The 14,805-nt window shown below is 44.7% G+C and overlaps 1 long non-coding RNA gene across 1 annotated transcript in view; it reads left to right on the plus strand.

Annotated features, from left to right (window-relative positions):
• Positions 1–14,191, plus strand: part of LOC128347657 (uncharacterized) — a 36,323-nt gene extending 22,132 nt beyond the window's left edge. The window contains exons 2-3 of the long non-coding RNA XR_008317645.1: positions 12,122–12,189; positions 12,572–14,191. This is a non-coding gene — a long non-coding RNA (uncharacterized LOC128347657). The remainder of the gene's footprint in view (positions 1–12,121; positions 12,190–12,571) is intronic.
• The last annotated feature ends 614 nt before the right edge of the window (positions 14,192–14,805 follow it).

Here is a 14,805-nt window from a genome sequence, read left to right on the forward strand (position 1 = left end):
TTAAGGCTTGACTTATCTCGCTTTGCATGTAATGCGTCTGTCTCATATATCAGTTTCACCTTTTAATTTGCATTACTGAAATTAATGGACTTTTGCACGATATTCTAATTTTCCGAGTTTCACCTGTAGGTGTATGCTTTAGATAACACTCTCATATGACTCAAAGCGGGCTTGTTGCCAAGCCATAACTCATGTGGCATTGTTCCTGTGGTCTTTATTGGCAATCTTTTGTCAGTGCAGATGATCTGTGGCTTTCTCCCAAATTTGTTGCTCGCTCTTGCAACATATTCTTTTAGTATTTCTAGTACTTCTCCCTTTTCACTAAACAGGTATGTATATATGTATCTAGAATAGTCACCAATGAAAGTGAGAACATATTTATTCCCTCCTGATGTATTAACTTGCATAGGTCTACAAACATCACTATGAGTCAGATCCAAAGGATGCTGTGTTTCTCTTTCTTTGCATGGAAGAAAAGCAAACCATGTTGCCTGCATGCATACTTTGATTCAGTGCTGCAGGGGGCTGTTTTTAGATCATTTACCAAATCCAACTTTTCAGCCTGACATATCATTTTGGCATCTCTATGGCCTAACCTTCTGTGCCACAAATAAAGACATCCTTTGTGTGTGCATTCCTTCACAGTTTTGGCCTTTTCAGTCACACATTCTACTTCAAACAATCCATTCTCTTGTAAAACTGCTTTCATAAGCAGTTCCTGTTTATGAGTAATGAAACCATGCCTTCCTTTAAATTTCACTTTGTAGCCCCTTTCTGTAGCATATTTTACAGACATCAGATTTGTTTCTAGAGTAGGCACATACAAAGCTTCTTCAGTTGTTAATCCAATGGTTTTTCCTTTCTCCAGTTTGCAGAGCAACTGTACAGATCCTTTCCCTTCTGCATATATCAGTTTTCCATCTGCCAAATATATAGGGATTTTACAACTTGTATCTAGGTTTATAAATCTCTCCCTTTCTATAAACAGGTTGCTTGTAGCCCTTGAGTCAATGCAAATGCCACTTGCATTTCTCAGACTTCACTTCCAAAACTATCTGTTTTTCCAAAGGTATATCCTTTGCTTATTAGCTTTAGTCCCTGATTGCTTGTAAGTTCTTTACTCTGTGTTTTGCATTTGAGTTATTTAAGAACTCATTGGTGAACTTCATCTGTTCTTGGTGACTTGTTAATTTTTAATGTGTCGATTAGTTTTAAAACTTCATCCTTTGCCACCTCTGTTTAATTTAACTTGTGAATACTTTTAATTTGAATTGCTGTTATAGTTCTAGATAAGCTTCAGGGTCCCTGATGGGATCTCCTAATAACTATAACTATTTCTTTTGGTTTCCTTTCAACTAAGATCTGGTCTACACATTAACAATATGAGTTGCTGATCAGTGGAACAAAAAACTAAACTACTTTAGACTGCAGTGATCTGAATGGAATTCACCTGGAGCATAGCCACAATTGAACAGTGTGAAAAGACAAATGCCTCTGGGCCACTGAGGGAGTGGGGTCCACTAGCTGTGTGAAAGCTTGCTATTTGTTCTCCCCCTCATGCCTCTTCAAAGAAAAAGATGTGGGGGAGGGGCTATCATTTTATCCCAGGACGCATACTGACCTTGCTATGCCCCAGAGAGATCCATATTTTAAAGTACTACCATAAACCAAAACACCTAATGCTGCCTCCCACACCCCTGATGGGACCAGCCCCCTTTAAAAGGCAGGGGGGGGAAGCTTTGAAAAGTGAGAGAGGGGGCAAGGAGAAGGAATGCTTTGGCAAGCTTTGCAAAGAAAGTGAGGAGAAGTACTTACAAAACTTGCAAGGATTTGGTGGTAGCAGTTATGGTAGCATCTGCTGACACACCAGTAACACTGGCTGAGGCCTCACATAACCTCATAAAATGACCACCCCTGGCATTGTCTCTAAAATACTAGCCTGCATCTTCCATGGGCCAGCCAGTCCCACCCACCATGTGATTAAGAGCGTGCATGAGCATACCACCCATTCCCCCTCCTGGCATGCCTTTCACTTTCTATCCCCCACCATAAAAGCTCCCCCTTTGCATGTGATCCAACACTACATTAGTATTTAGATCATGTGTGGGGGCCAGACTGGAGAAACCATCCTCCCATGCAATTACAAGAAGGAAAATGGCATGTTGGAAGTGGGAGCAGGGTATGCTCATGTATGGACCTACTTGTGTGGTGGGCAGGGCCATCTCAGATGTTTTGTCTGAACTGGCCCAACAAGAAACTCCCATCCTCTTGGTGCTTTTTTTTTTTAATAAATGGCCACAAGAGCTAGCTGTGTCCGTCCTCTACTAGGTCACCATCCTATCCCATAGCTCATGCAGGCATCTCAAGGTCATTCTATGGGGATAGCCAATCTGAATGAATTTCTATTTCGTATGTCTACAACTGGTGCCTTTCATGGTAATAACACGCAGCCACTAACTCTTTGACTAAGAGTTCAGCTGCTTTACTGGTGAAGACAAGAAATAACTGATAGTTACTTAAAATGACTGCCAATCACCTGTCATTTAGGAAAACCTATGTTTGTCTTCTTTTTAATGTACATAATCTATTATAGCAAATCCATGAACACAGTTGTCAGTTAATTAATCTTATACATTATTACATCCATCGAGAATATCATAATAGGGTGTATATTAAAAATAGATGCATCAAAGTGTCTTTCTTTAAAGATGTTGCTTTCTGTGAATAGTTGGTTACATATGATAGAGATCATTTAATGTTCTTTGTATTAAAATGCATAGGCTTCTAAAACTGCAGGGCAGCCTCAAGTAATTAAATTCAAATAATCCTCATCTGTGCAACTGGGTAATATTTTTATCTAATATACTTAATTTTTTTTTGCTATTGATCTATGCCACAATGCAGACCAGCACAATTACAATAAGAACAAAAACATGATGCACAAAGCTACTTTTATTTTTTTCGGACTGAGAAAAATATGTATCACAAAAGCAGGTACAAAAACAACCATCCCACTATGGTTTTTTTTCCGCCCAACCAAAGTTTGCATTGTCCTATGCATGCTATATAAGTCTATCAATGTCATTACAAAAATATATTCAATATATTTGCAATTCTTGTAAAAGGAAATAGTTCAAAAGCCATATATTCAGCATTCCTCAGTTCAGGGAGAGGATCTTTTCTATTGTAGAACCCCAGTTAGGAAATACTCTCACCAAACACTTTTGCCCAGCACCTGTGCTGCTATGTGTTAGTGCCAGGTTCAATCTGTCCTGTTCTCCAAGCTTTTGAAGGGAGAAAAAATGGAATTCTATTGGCTGTCTCTTTTGCTGTTGTGTTGTCTATTCACATTGGCTAACATGATATGAAGTCTAAAGCCCTCTGTACAGGACTTCAGGAAAGCCATAAGATATATTTGATCCAAACACATTTAAGCCCATCAAAGGCAAAAGTGGGATTTCTGCATTTACCCCGCTTCAGGCTCCATTCAACTGTGCATCATGTTACTCAGTGTTCTTTGCTCAATTTTAATTCTGTCTTTATATTTAACCTCTTTTATTTTTTTAAAAAGGTATGTAAGCTATCATAGAGACTAATTAATGGAAAGATCGGATAGATTTTTTAAAAGAATAAAGTAAATATCCATATAGAACATTTCACAAGAAACGTATTGGCTGGCATCCAGACTAGGGCTGTGCACAAAACTGGTTTGCTCAGTTTGGTTTGAGTCTGAACCGGACTCGAACCGCACTGGGCATGTTCATCTTTGTGCATCTCCAAACACCCCCAAACTCTCCCCGATTCGGATTGAGTTCAAGCTGGTTTAGGGATTCCAATTGTTATATATATATATACATACACTTACCACCTCTGGGGATGCTACATGCACGGCAGCCTCCAAAATGGCCACTGCAACTGCACAGAGACTCAAAATGGGCCAAAAACTGCCCCAAAATTGGTGTTTACAAGACCAGGGGAGGCTGGCAGGGGGAGGAGGGCCACCTCCAGGGATCCCCCAGAGCTGCAGCAGCACTCCCAGAGGCACTGAGTTCATTAAAAATATATTTGAACAGTCAGAACCCCAGAACTGATGGGGTAGAGAGGTTCAGCTTGATCTTGAGCCAAACTGGGGCAGATGCAATTTGATTTCGAGCCCTCAAACCTGGCTTGTTCGATGTCAAGCTGGTTCAACATCAAACTGGCTCACACCTCCCTAATCAAGACAGTACTGGCTGGTGTAGATGCTGCCAGGCGGTGGTGGTGAGAGGCACCTTTAAGCATAAATCTGTTGGCGCTTACCTGCACTCTGGCCTTACCTGCAAGCTGCTCTGAACAGCAGCATGCTGCCCAACACTCCCTGCATAGCTGATATCCTGCTAGCAACCAGGTGACTGAGCCGATTCTCTGCCACAGGGAGTGCTGGCAGTGCACTACTGCTTGGAGCAGCTTGCAGGTGCAGCCAGAACGGAGGTAAGCACCTATGCATTTATGCTTAAAGGTGCCTCTCACTGCCTGCCTGGCAGTCTCCGCACCAGCCACTACTCCATCCAGACTAATGCTGTGCTTCAACAAGCATGTTGCACTCGTACAAGACTCTTGCACTAGCCATATGCACTATGTCAGGAGCTTGTGCTCCATACTATTGTTGTACTAGTGCAACATGAAAGCTTGCAGAAGACACAGAAGGAGATGCCCACGTCCTGTTCCTCAATGTTGCACAAGTGCCACTTTGAACTTTTTGCATGTATGCAACTTTGTTCACTGTGTGAGTGCAGTGTTAGTCTGGAGAATTCATTATTACCAAAATCAAAATTTCCCTTTGTTCAGTTCAACTATGCATGTCTAGCCTCCTAAAGAAGTGCAGTGAGGTGACCACCTCAGGACTGTTTGGAGGTAGCAGATTGGCAGGAGAGCCTCATTCATGCTCCACAACCATCAGCCACATCTGTCTGCTGCCTCCACCTGCTGGCCTCCACCCTCTGGCTTTCTCCCATACTTGGCCTAATGGTGTGTCAGTGGCATGCCAGCCACCACTAACAAGTGCTTCAAGTCCTCTTCCAACTTAGAAGCCTAACCAAGCTGATGGACTTGATCTCGGACTTGGTGTTGGAGTCCCCCAGGCTTGTGGTGCTGGGGGACTTCAGTGTTCACTTTTAGACCAATTTGTCCGGGGTGGCTCAGGAGTTCATATAGGCTGACACACATTGCTGGTCACATGCTTGATTTGGTCTTTCACTCTGATCAGGGTGGTGTTCTGTGGGTGGGGAAACCTGTGATTTCCCCATATTCATGGACGGACCACCATCTTGTTAAGGTCGGACTCACAATCACTTCCCGCTTTCACAGGGGCAAGGGACCTATTAGGATGATCCACCCGGGAAGGTTATTGGATCCCATAGGATTTCAAGAAGCCTTGGAGGGATTTAGTGTTGGCTCTGCTGGCGATCCTGTTGATGCCCTGGTGGAGAATTGGAACAGCAAACTCACTGGGGCAGTAGACATGATTGTTCCTAAGCGTCCTCTCCGACCTGCTTCAAATTTGGCCCCTTGGTATACAGAAGAACTAGGCGAGGTAGACAACTGGAGCACAAGTGGAGAAAGACTCAGCTTGAATTCGACAGATTGCAACATAAAGCTTATTTGAAGACCTATGCTCAGACCATACGTGCGGCAAAGAAGCGATTCCTTTCTGCCCATATTGCATCTGCAAGTTCACATCTGGCGGAGTTGTTCAGGATTGTGAGAGGGCTAGTGAGTGCCCCTCCTCCCTTAAATCAGAATCTGGAACCATCGATTACCCACTGTGATGTTTAATAAATTCTTTGTGGGGGAAAATATCTCATATTCGGGCCGACTTAGACTCCGTCTCCACAATTACCTCAGTGTCAGATGTGGAGGTGTCAAGAGACTCCTCTTGTGTGATTAGGTTGGATCAGTTTGAGTTTGTGACCCCTGAGGATGTGGACAAGCTGATTGGAATGGTGTGGCCTACCACCTGTTCTCTTGACCCTTGCCCGACATGGCTTATATTATCTGGCAGGGGAGTTGTTGTAGAAGGCCTGGCAGAGATTATAAATGCATCTATGAGGGAAGGAAGGATGCCTCCTAGTCTTAAGGAGGCAATTATTAGACCACTTCTGAAGAAGCCTACCCTGGATCGCTCGGACTTGAACAACTACAGGCCTGTCTCCAACCTTCCGTGGCTGGGCAAGGTAATTGAGAGGGTGTTGGCCTCCCAGCTCCAGACAGTCTTGGAGGAAACAGATTATCTTGACCCATTTCAAACTGGCTTTCGGGCTGGCTATGGGGTGGAGACTGCCTTGGTCGGCCTGATGGATGATCTCCAATTGGCAACTGACAGAGGAAGTGTGACTCTGTTGGTCCTTCTGGACCTCTTGGCGGCTTTCGATACAATCGACCATAGTATCGTTCTGGAGCGTCTGAGGGGGTTGGGGGCACTGATTTGCAGTGGATCCACTCCTACCTCTCGGGCAGGTTCCAGATGGTGTCCCTTGGAGACTGCTGTTCTTCAAAATCTGAACTTTTTTATGGTGTTCCCCAGGGCTCCAAATTGTCTCCAATGTTTAACATCTACATGAAACTGCTGGGTGAGATCATCAGGAGATTTGGTGCAGGGTGCTATCAGTATGCTGATGACACCCAAATCTATTTCTCCATGTCAGCATCATTGGGAGAGGGCATAATCTCCCTAAATGCCTGCCTGGAGTTGGTGATGGGCTGGATGAGGGATAACAAACTGAGACTGAATCTGGCTAAGACGGAGGTACTCATTGTGCGGGGTTGGAACTCAAGAGATTATTTTGATCTGCCTTTTCTGGATGGGGTCACACTCTTCTGGAAGGAACAGGTACGCAGTCTAGGGGTGCTTCTGGATCCAAGCCTCTCCCTGGTGTCCCAGGTTGAGGCGGTGGCCAGAAGTGCCTTCTATCAGCTTTGGCTGATACGCCAGCTGCGTCCGTTTCTTGAGGTAAACAACCTCAAAACAGTGGTGCATCTGCTGGTAACCTCCAGACTGGATTACTGTAATGCGCTCTATGTGGAGCTGCCCTTGTACATAGTCCAGAAGCTAGGTCCAGAATGTGGTATGGAATGTAGGTCCAGAATGTGGCAGCCAGGCTGGTCTCTGGGTCATCTTGGAGAGACCATATAACTGCTGCATTGAAGGAGCTACACTGGCTGCCGATATGTTTCCGGGCAAAATACAAGGTGTTGGTTATAACCTATAAAGTCCTAAACAGTTTGGGCCCTGGGTATTTAAGGGAATGCCTTCTTCGTCATGAACCCCACTGCCCACTGAGATCTGCTGGAGAGGTCCGTCTGCAGCTGCCACTGGCTTTTCTGGTGGCCACTCAGGGATGGGCCTTCTCCGCTGCTGCCCGAGGCTTTGGAATGCACTCCCTTGTGAAATAAGAGCCTCCCCATCTCTGACAGCTTTAAAAAAGTCTTTAAAAACACATCTCTTCACCCAGGCTTTTAATTAATGTTGTTTTAATGGTGTTTTAAAATATTATTTTAAAAATTTTAAAATGTTGTAATGTGTCCCCCCCCCCCCGATTTTTGTCTTAATGAATGTTTTACTTTGTTTTTATTCTGTTGTAAGCCGCCCAGAAACGTGTGTTTTGGGTGGTATAAAAATGTTTTAATAATAATAATAATAATAATAATAATAATAATAATAATAATAATATAACTTGTTGCTGTTGTTTTAAAGCAGGGAGAATGAAGAGAGTAGAAGAGGAAATGTGTGAATGAGAGTGGAGTGATGGCCTAGAGTGTCGCTCAGGAGAGCTAGACCACTATTCTACTGTCCACACACTTCATTCTCTTCTGCCATTTTAAAAAGCCAGAGCAGGGGGAGGAGGATATGGAAAAGCAGCAGCGGAGGTAGGTAGTGCACCACTGGGAAAGGGAAGAGGACACACACTCAAGGTGCATGCTGCTGAGGAAAGAGGAGAGGAGCAGAATTTTGTGTGACAAGGTGCTGCCTCACCATGGCTGACTCATGGAGATTTGGGCCAGCCTTGCCAATATGTTAGCAAAAGTCTTTCTTCCACAATCAGGTTGAGTTTCATCTTTTTAATGGAATATACTATTCTTTTTATTATGTCAATTGAGGTAAATTTAGTTAGAAATTATGCAGTATTGACTTGTGCATTGTGTCCTTCATTTGAGGCTCTGCTTTGAGTGTCCTGCCTATCTGAGGTTTGGCAGGTATCCCTTAGAAGCAGGGCCTTTTAAATGGTTTCATTTCTTTGGAACACACTCATTGTGGCAGCCAAATAGGCACCCACACTAGGGATGTGCAAACCAGCTTGATGTCAAGCCAGTTTGACATTGAGCCGGTTCGGTTCGATGGCTCAGGGTCGATCTACCCCCCGGGGTTCGTGGACGTTTTTAGTAAAAAACCCAAGACCTTTACTCCCCTCTGGGGAGTTGCTGGAGGCGGTGTGGGGTGGTGGTCCGTGGAGGACCCCCTCCCCCCACCAGCCTTTGATATGCCCCCCTCAGGCCAGTTCGGCCAGCTCTTTGCCCCTTTGGGCACTCTTCCACCAGTTTTCAGCTTTCGCCCGGTGGCCATTTTGGAGGCACTGAGCACTGAGCCTCTGCATGGCTGGCCAAAGGGAGACATATCGAAGGCCAGCAGGGGGAGGGGGAGTAAAGGTTTATTTTTGAATTAAAAAGGTCTGTGAACCCCCCCAGACCGGACCGAGCCAGGGGGGGGGTTTCGAGGGGGTAATGGACTGAACTGGCCCGATCAGGGTCGACTCTGGTCCGGACTTGAACTGAACCGGGCCAGCTGGTTCCATGCACATCCTAACCCACACTAGCCATTAGAGAAAAACATGGCTTTTCAGGAAAGCATTTGGTGCTGCATAAACCGGATATTAATTTTATTTTGAATTTTGCCATTGTGTATTGATGACTAGAATGCTGCTTTATATGTGATATACTGTAATTATTGGTATCGTGCTGTGCTTTATGTTTTATGGTTAGGTTTAAGGTTATAATGAGCTGCTTTGGGCAGAAAACAGAAAAACAGCGTATCAGAGAGAAAGGTTCTCACTCAGTCTTCCTCTTTCTTTGCACAGCTTTTGGGCGGGGATATAGCTTTCATAACTAAATACATAAAATGTTGTATCTACAAAAATCTCCATTCATTCTTCTCTGCTTCAGGTTTATGCATGAGCTAGTGATAATTGTGAACCAGTTCATTGACTAAGCAGGCAACGGCCTTTAGTGGTGGCGTGTGCACGTCATCCATTCCTCCGTCATGAAAACATACTGTAGGTGGGCTCTGAAGAGTATCTGAGCTTGTGGCTCTGAACGGACATGGGGTGAGCCAGCTGAGAAAACCACCTCACAGGGAGTAGGGCCCAACTCCCTTTCAAAGCTGACCCCTGCAAGCTTTCAAAGTGCTGTGGAGATCAGAGACAAGGGAAGGTTGCCAGCAGCTTCTTCTCCTTGCCTTGTGCTTCTTTGCTTTGCAATGTGTGTGAGGAGAGGTGCTCCTTGCCAAGTTCCCAAAGTTCAGATGAGTACCAAAAAGCTGCTCTGCTGGCAGCACTAGGGAGTGGGGCATCTTGCTGCCCTTGTAGCAATATGTCCCCTGAAGTGACTCCAGGGGGGGAACTAGGGAAGAGGGGGCCTACCTCTCTCTCTGGAGGCCTCTCAGAGTGAGAGAGATAATGAAGAAACAAGGGAGGATTGAAGCTGGGGAGCCCTCAGGAGCTGGGTGGCCCGGGTTCCTTGAACCCATTCGCTCAATTATAGCTACACCCCTGGGTGACACCAATACATCACCTGAGGTGACCGCCTCAACTCGCTTCAGAAAGGACTGCCCCTGCTGCAAGCAATATCATAATGCAGCATTGACTGGTGTGCTTTGGTGTGCAGAAAGCACAGACAGGAATGCTGAAGTAGGAAAAGCTTTGTTTGGAGATATCTTTCAGCTTAATCCATACCCCTGTGAAGATGAAGCATTTTGATAGAAACTAGACCAAGGCCAATCCTTTACACAGTAGTAATGCAATTTATGAGAGAGATTTGGACTGGGGAGCCTGTGTGCAGCAAAAGTCCATTTAAAGTGAAAGAGTGTACAGAAGTGACACTCTTCATACTTTTAAAAGATAGGGCGATAACAAAACTTTAAATGGAACTGGTACGTAAGCATTGTTTTCGCACTCAGACATAGAGGAAAATGCATTTCTACAGCACATCCTTCCTTTGTAGACATCAATTGTGCTTAGCTGAGAAATGATCTTATCACCTAGAGTGCTTTTTAGCATAGCTATGCCTGCTCAATAATTGGCATGCTGTTAAAAAAAATGAGCTCTTCTGTTAAAATTTCCCTTACTGACACCATCTCTCCCCATATACTTTAATTAAACCAGAGAGAGAACTTGTCATTCCAGACACATCCTGCCCAGGATTGTTTATAACCTTAGTGTCAGGATCCAATATTTCAGCAATAACAAAGGAATCTGCTGCTAATCATCTGAAGGTTATGGGACGAACACACCCAGAGAAGCCTTCTTGAAAAATAGGAAGTATGTGAGGAACATACCATTCTCTGTGAAGCTGATTTTTAGCCAGTTCACCCATTTGTAGAAGATGCATCATGCAGATTCTGCTTAATTGACACTGAAGAACAATGTGAAGGTAAACAAATAAACAAACCCGTAGTCCAAAAGCAGGTAATGCTTTTATCAGTGATGTAGTTGTAATTCAGAAGTGCAGGCACTCTCCATGACAGCCTCCATAGCCACACCCGTCCTAACAGCCATGTTGCATGGCCACGCACATCCCAGTGGCCACACTCCTCACTTAGATAGATGCAGTAATTCATGTGGTTCTGTTACAATAAGAAGGATCATGTAGACTCCAGGGTATGCACTAGAATGAATGATAGGGGATGTCCACTGAAATGCACTGGTTCCTTCCAAATGGCCATAGGAATGTATGGAATTTCTGAATAGCCATTGGCCATTTGGAAATTCAATGCATTTGAAGGAACCAGGGCATTTAATTGGACATTCCCTTTCATTTGTTTTAGGATGTCCTGACACTAGTCCAGTATGGGACTTGTATGCTGATGGTGCCAGGTGTAATCCCTGGCAGCATCTCCAGGAAGGGCTGGGAAGGACACCTGCCTGAAATTTACGAGAGCCACTGCCAGTCAGAGTAGACGTTGTGGCCATCTATCGCAAGATCTTTCCCATTTCCATGTACCCGGTAAGGCAATCTCAAAATTTTGAGTGTCTGTCCTTGAGTGTGGGGCTCTGAGATAGGCTGAGGATTCTGCTGGTGTACCAACCACCCTGCTGCACTTCAGTCCCTCTATTAGAGGTGGCTTTGGATTCCCCCAAGCTTAATGTCTTGGGGGATTTCAGTGTCCACACTGAGGTTCCACTAGTAGGAGCAGCTCAGAATTTCATGGCCTCCAAGGCAACCATGGGCCTATCACAGTTGGTATCTGGCCCTTCTCACATGGCAGGACATATTCTGGATCTGGTTTTTGCTGACCGGGGAATAAATGATCTGGAGATGGGGAAATTTGAGATAACTCCCTTGCCATGGACACATCACCATCTGGTGGGGTTTAGTTTGACTGCTCTATCTGTCCTCTGAAGGGGTGGTGAACCAATAAAAAGGTCTACCCCCGGAGGCTTATGGCTCCACTCAGTTTCCAGACAGCCCTCGAGGAGTTTCCATTCGAAAGCCCAGACTTAGTCAAAGCCCTGGTGAATCTCGAGAATGGAGAGACAGCCCAGGCTGTTGACACAGTTGTGCCTAAATGCCCTCTCCAGCTTGGTGGAGCCTGTTCTGCTCCTCCTTGGGCAATTTGGGCGATGGCTGGGACAATGCTGGAGGAAGAGTCATGATGATTCTGATCAAACATGGGCTATAGCCCATTTTAGGGACTACTCTGTGGCGGTGGGGGCAGAGAAGAAATGTGTTTTCTCTGCTTCCATTGCATCTGCTCAGTGCAGACCAGTGGAGCTGTTTTGTGTAGCAAAGAGATTGCTCCACACATTCCACCAGGTAATTGGGGAGGAATCATCTACAGCCCATTGTGATCAGTTTTCATATTACTTTGCAGGTAAAGTTGCTCGCATCCATGCTGATTTGGACTCCAGAGTTTTGGCAGTTTCAGCAGACGTGCCTCAGGTACCATCTGGTTCTATTGTGTTGGATTCTTTTCAGTTAATACAGCTTGAAGATGTGGACAAGATCCTTGGCAGTGTGTGAGCAACATTGTGAGCTCTTGACCCTTGTCCTTCATGACTAATAAAAGCTGCCAGGGAGGGTACAGGCAGATGGTTGGAGGTAATCATTAATGCTTCATTAAGGGAGGGCAGGATGCCATCATGCCTCAAGGAGGTGATCATAAGACCATTATTCTAAAAGCCTTCCCTTGATCCCTCCAACCGTATAGACCCTCTAACCTTCCCTTTTGGGGCAAGGTGATAGAGTGTGTGGTGGCATCCAGCTGCAGAGGGTCTTGGATGATGCGGATTATCTAGACCCTTTTTAATTTGTTTCTGCCTAGGATAATGGACTGAAACTGCCTTGGTCGCTCTAGAGGACAATCTATGCCTGGAGCTAGACAGGGGAGTGCATCCCTATTGATTCTGCTGGACCTCTCAAAGGCAACTGATTCCATCAACAATGGTTTCCTTCTGGACCACCTATCAAGTATAGGAATTGGAGGTGTTCCTTTGGAGTGGCTTTGGTCCTTTCTTCAGGGGAGGGACCAGAAGGTGGTGCTGGAGGACTACTGCTTGGCTCTGTGGCCATTGGTCTGTGGAGTTCTGCAGGGTTAGGTTTTGTCCCCCATGCTGTTTAACATCTACATGAAACCTCTAGGAAAGTTCATCTGGGGACTTGGACTGAGTTGTCAGCAATATGCAGATGACACTCAGCTCTATCTCTCCTTGTCACCTGATCCGAGGGAGGCAGTGGGTGTCCTGAATTAGGGCTTGGAAGCCGTGATGGGTTGGATGTGTGCTAATTAACAGAGATTGAATTCAGACAAAACAGAGGTAATAAAAGAGCCCATTGGGTTGAGGAAATTCTGTTGGTTCTGGATGGAGTTGCACTCCCCTTGGAAGAGCAAGTACACTGCTTGGGGTTATTGCTGGACCCGGCTCTGCTTTTGGAAGGTCACGTTGGAGCAGTATCCAGGGGTGTCTTTGTACAGCTTCGGCTAGTGTGCCAGCTGAGACCCTTTCTCAAGAAGGTAGATCTGGCCACAATTACTCATGCCTTAGTCACGTCATGGCTCGATTACTGTAACACTCTCTACATGGGGCTGCCCTTGAAGAATATTCAGAAATTCAGAATGTTTTTGCAGCTAGTGGCAGCTAGTATTTTATCAGGAGCTGCCCTTTGGGATAACATCACACCCATTTTGAAAGAACTGCACTGGCTGCCAATTTGTTTCGGGATCCAATTCAAGGTGCTAGTTTTGACCTTTAAAGCCCTTAACAGTTTGCATCCTAGATACCTGATGGACTGCCTGCTCCCAAAGGTTGCTGCCCACTTGATAAAGTCTTCTGGGTGGGTGGGGCTCTGCTCCAGGTGACAACAATGAGGGAGACTCAGCTCTCATACATGCGGGACAGGGCCTTCTCAGTTGTTGGCCCCTGACTCTGGAATGCTCTCCCAGTGGCCAATCATTCCTTAGTCTCCATCATAGTTTTTCAAAAGTGTGTGAAATTTTGGGTTTTTGACCAGGCTTTTAAATGATTGTTCCTACTGGGGAATAGGAATATGATTATTCCTATTGGGGATTATTGGCCAAAATACAAGGTCTTGGTTATAAACCATAAAGCCCTAAACAGCTTGGGCTCTGGGTATTTAAGAGAAAGTCTTCTTTGCTATGAACCTCACCACCCACTGAGATCATCATGAGAGGTTTGTCTGCAGTTGCCACTGGCTCGTCTGGTGGCTAATCGAGGATGGGCCTTTGCCATTGCTGCCCCGAGGCTTTGGAACGTGCTCCCTGCTGAAATAAGAGCCTCTTACACCTTTTAAAAAGGCAGTCAAGACACATTTGTTTATCCAGGCTTTTAATTAGTTACTGTTTTAATAGTTTGATGATTTAAATAGTTTTAATGTTGTTTTAAGTTTTAAATTGTTGTAATGTTTTAACCTTTTTACTTCTTGTTTTTCCTGTTTTGTTGTAAACTGCCCAGAGACTTGCATTTTGGGTGATATACAAATACATTAAATAAATAAAAAATAAATAAATAAATAAATATTGCTGCTGCTTTGTATCTTGTATAGTTATATCACGATTGTTTTTTAAAAAATATTTTAATCAGATCTGTATTTTTATATTCTAGCTGATATTTTAATTGTGTAATTTTTGTAGGCTTCTTTAACTTTTGTGTGAACCACCCTGAGACTGTTTTAATGAAAGGCAGTATAGAAATTTAACAATAAATAAATAAGGCAGAAATCGGGAAAAAGCAGACAAACAAGATAGACTTTTATATTGTCAAAGCAAGAAATGAATTTAGGTGTTGTATTAAGCCGAAAGCAAATTGAAGCCAAACTGGGTGTTTTATCTAGTAGCGGAGGCATTTTCACTCCTCAAAAGTGGAGTCCTATTGTCTGGTGGTAAAAGATCTCCCTCTTCAGTTCAAAAGTTCCTTTCCTGTCAGGCACAGCTCATGAACACACCTCCGGGGGGGGGGCTTCTTTAAGGTAAACGGAGCCGGTGCTCCATGCCGCCCAGCAGCCCCCGCGGCGGGGAATCGCCTCTGCCACTCACCTGGC

This window comes from Hemicordylus capensis, chromosome 2 (assembly GCF_027244095.1).
Source record: "Hemicordylus capensis ecotype Gifberg chromosome 2, rHemCap1.1.pri, whole genome shotgun sequence".
NCBI lineage: Eukaryota > Metazoa > Chordata > Lepidosauria > Squamata > Cordylidae > Hemicordylus > Hemicordylus capensis.